Source organism: Petromyzon marinus, chromosome 37 (assembly GCF_048934315.1).
Source record: "Petromyzon marinus isolate PM22_M1 ecotype Great Lakes invasive population chromosome 37, UKy_Petmar_22M1.pri1.0, whole genome shotgun sequence".
In the NCBI taxonomy this organism is placed as follows: domain Eukaryota; kingdom Metazoa; phylum Chordata; class Hyperoartia; order Petromyzontiformes; family Petromyzontidae; genus Petromyzon; species Petromyzon marinus.
In genome coordinates, this window is record NC_133703.1 from 20146712 (window position 1) to 20151298 (window position 4587).

The window sequence follows — 4587 nt, forward strand, 5'->3', positions numbered from 1 at the left end:
GTTTTGGAGGATTTTTTTGACCCCCCCCCCTCTCTCTCTTCCTTCGTCACGCGGCGTCACGAAAAGTCAGACCCCCGCCCCCCCCACCTCCCTCAAATATGACGTCACAAAGCTCTGCCCCCTCCCCTCCCCCCCTCCCTTAAAACCATATTTTATTTTTTATATTCTTGTTTTTTTTCGGTAAAGTCACGTAGAAAGGAAACAATAAAATAATAAAAATATAAAACAAGAATATGAATCACTGCAGTCACGAAAGCTTTAAATCATATTTTCATGTTTGAAAATAAAACCTGCTTCAAATCGCTTTAAACTATTGTCATTGTAGTGCGTATTTAATGTGGCGCTGCACTCTGATGTTGTAGGAGTGTTGTTATAACAATTAGTATTGTTATAATAACAATTCTATATTTATATTCTTGGTTCTTTCGGTAAAGTCACGTAGAAGGGAAACAATTAAAATTATAAAACAATAAAATTATTGTTTTCTATTTTTATTATTTTGATTTATTATTTTATTGTTTCCCTTCTACGTGGTGACTTTACCGAAAGAACCAAGAATATGAATCCCTGCAGTCACGAAAGCTCTAAATCAAAAGATAATTATATATTTATTTAAAGTTGCGCATTTTGATGTGACGTCACATTTCTCAAACCCCTCCCCCTCGTCACACATCGTCACGAATGTCTGACCCCCCTCCCCCCCCTAAGTGCGTGACGTCATTTATGGAGGGCCCCCTACTTACACCCTCCCCCACCACTGACCCTGCCTGCCAAAGCGACCTTCAAACAGGAACTTCTTCCCTCCTGACGCGCGACTCGTTGCGTTACAGAGAGGACGTGGAATTGCTGGGTGAAAGTTGGGTGAACGTTGGCTCAACGTTGGGTGAACGTCGGTCCAACGTTGGCGCCAAACGTTGGTTCTCAACCACGCACTGGCGGCGTGTTTTTGCTGGGACCCTGCCTGCGCAGTTTGTAAGAAGAAAAAAAACATCTATATAATTGTCTTAGATGTGGAGAAATTATACTGGTAGGAACGAAGTTGTAAACTGAGTGTACCAGCCTGCAATGGATGCGTGTACCAGCCTGCAATAGATTAATGTGTCCGTCCGTCCGTCCCCTTTCAATACTTTAACGAAGTGAAATCTCGTGCTGTTGGGTGTAAAATCAGCAATAGACAGCGCAGAGACTTGTCCTACCAGCCCACCCTGCAGGGACCTGTTATGTAACAAAGAAAATGAGCAGATGAATAATGTTGAACACACCCCATCAGCCACCCATCTATCAAGCAAAACTCTGCACCGGTTTTCGACATTAAGTGGCTCTTTTCGATTTAAAGCTTTCGTGACTGCAAGGATTCATCTTCTTTGGTTCTTTCGGTAAAGTCACGTAGAATGAGAATAAAATAATAAATTGATAAAATAAGCTCTGTCGTCCCGACAGGTCTGTTCCTTTCACCTGAAGAAGGCCACTTGTGTTGTGGCCGAAACGTCGTGAGAATTTCATTGTGTTATTTTATTTTATCAATTTACTATTTTATTCTCATTCTACGTGACTTTACCGAAAGAGCCAAAGAAGATTAAGCGTCTCATAAAGCCGTTCAGGCGTGCTTTAATCAGTATTGGTTCAAGCAAAACCCGATCCGAGCATTGAAGCAATGCAAGGAAGCTCAACCCTGCTGATGAAGACGGAAGCGGCCGATCTTGAAAGCTCAGAAGGATTTTTAAAGCTTGCTAAGTGCTCGAAGAAACAGGCGTCACAGGTTGCTGTGTCGTTGATCGGCGTGCAGCGGAGGACATCGCAGCAACGTCTGTTGTTGCACTCTACCGCATATGGAGCCGTCCATAAATGACGTCACGCGATTTTTGGACGATTTTTGACCCCCTCCGACCTCGTCACACGGCGTCACAAAAAGTCAGATCCCCCCCCTCAAATATGACGTCACAAAGCTCTGCCCCCCCCCCAAAAAAAATGCTTCAAATCGCTTTAAACTATTGTCATTATAGTGCGTATTTAATGTGGCGCTGCACTCTGATGTTGTAGGAGAAAACATTTATTAAAAAGTCTATTTAATCAAGTAGAACGTTTTGATTTAAAGCTTTCGTGACTGCAGGGATTCATATTCTTGGTTCTTTCGGTAAAGTCATGTAGAAGGGAAACAATAAATAATAAAAATGTAAAACAATAAAATTCTCACGACGTTTCGACTGCAACACAAGCAATCATTTTCTTGCTGTGGTTTTCACACCTGATGATGATTGCTTGTGTTGCAGTCGAAACGTCGTGATAATTTTATTGTTTCATATTTTTAGCATTTTATTGTTTCCCTTCTACGTGACTTTACCGAAAGCACCAAGAATATAAGTAGAACGTGTTGCCTATATCTATTTAAAGTTGCGCATTTTGATGTGACGTCACATTTCTCACCCCCCCCCTTGTCACACATTGTCACAAATGTCTGACCCCCCCCCCCCCCCAGGTGGGTGACGTCATTTATGGACGGCCCCTATGCTTCCACGTCCAGAAGTTAAGATGAGTTTGGTAAACATGGAGCATTCGTCTACCAGTGAGTGGGTGGCGATGATTACTGATGCAGCTGCGTGTAAACCAATCTCAATTGAGTCTGACAAAAGAAGGTCCCATGTAGCTACTCACCCCGAGCTAAAATTGCTCTGATTGTGCATTACAATGTGTAGCATTTTTTTTGTTCCTGGGTAGTAAGTGTTGTTTCTTAATTGCTTATGCCTCAAAAGTACAGAAGATGGCTATCATTCCCCAGAAACTTTGCTTTTGTGACCAGGACAGTGATATTTTGAAATTTACCTATTTTCAATGAGAAAACTGGCAAATTGGAGTCTTTTCGTTCACATAAAGTCAGAAAAACAAAAACATACGAATCAAAATTAACATGTATTTATACTAAAGTAATACAAAAATGACTACAAAAGATTTAGACACCAAGGCGCACTACCACAGGCGGGACTGGCCACAGCGGACCGAGTTCTCTGTGGGGGAGGAACAACGTCAAGTGGGAGCCACTGGTGGACCCCCGGAAGGTGCTGATGCCACCACTGCACATCAAATTGGGTCTCATCAAGGCCGTAATATGCAAATATGCTCAAAATGTCTCCCCCCAATATATTGCAATAAAATAGATTTCTGTTAATATGATTGTGGTTATGGTCGTACTTTATTAATCCCTAATCTCTGCCCTTACATACAGTGAAACGAGAATTAAAAAAACTGAGCAATGTATTACAATACACTCTTAGACAATATTGTAAAAAAAAAATTCCATCCCTTGTGTTAGTGAATTTTTTTTTATATTAATGGCAGGAAATTTGTTTTAAAATTAAGATTTTTTTTCTGGCGGGGGGCACTCCCTGGAGGATTTGGTCCCCCCCCCCACAATGTTGACTCCATGGCTACGGCCTTGGTGCACACTATAGGAAATTTAAATAAATCACTTTAAAAAAACCATACAAATAAAACTAAAAATGTTTAATCTCTGCCATTACATACAATGAAACAAGAAAAGGTAAAAAAGTAAAAACAGAGCAATGTAATACAATACACTATTGGACATTATTGTAAAAAATAGATTTAAAAAGTCCACCCTCTGTGTTAGTGATTTTTTTTTATTTTAGGCAGGAAATGGCAGGAAATTCGTTTTCAAATTTGGATTTTTTCTGGGGGTGGACCCCCAGACCCCCTGGAAGATTTGGCCCCCCCCAATGTTGACTCCATGGCTACGGCCTTGGGTCTTATGAAACAATTTGTTAGAGCTGTAGATAAGGAGTCGGCAGCCTTAAAGTACCTTCAAGACTTATTCCCTAAGCTGTCTGAGGCAAAGGTCAAAGCCGGTGTCTTGGTTGGACCACAGATAAAGAAGATCCTGGATAGCAATGAATTCCCCAAGAAGCTCACTAGTAAGGAGAACAGCTTTGTCGCAGTGGTTCGTGGCTTCCTGGGCCATCACAAGGTCGAAAACTACGTGGGGCTGGTTGAGACTCTGGTGAAGAACTATGGCACAATGGGCTGTAGGATGTCCCTCAAAGTCCATATCCTTGATGCTCATCTTGATCAATTCAAGGAGAACATGGGAGCGTACTCGGAGGAGCAAGGCGAGCACTTCCACCAGGATATACTGGACTTTGAACGCCGCTACCAAGGACAGTATAACGAGTACATGATGGGAGACTACATTTGGGGGCTGACTCGTGAAAGTGATTTACAGTATAATAGAAAATCTCGAAAAACTACTCACTTCTAAATCTTTTGTAGTCATGTTTGTATTACTTTAGTATAAAACATGTTAATTTTGATTTATATGTTGTTTTCTTCTGATTTTATGTGAACGAAAAGACACAAATTCGCCCATTTACTCATTGAAAATAGGTACATTTCAAACTATCACTGTTCTGGTCACAAAAGCAAAGTTTGTGGGGAATAATAGCCATTTTCTGTATTTTTTAGACATAAGCGATTACGAAATAACACTACCCAGGAACAAAAATTGTGTTACGTAATGTTATCTTTGTACTGTTCGCCTTTTGGTGTTGTTCTCTGGTCTGACACTGGTGTAGACTA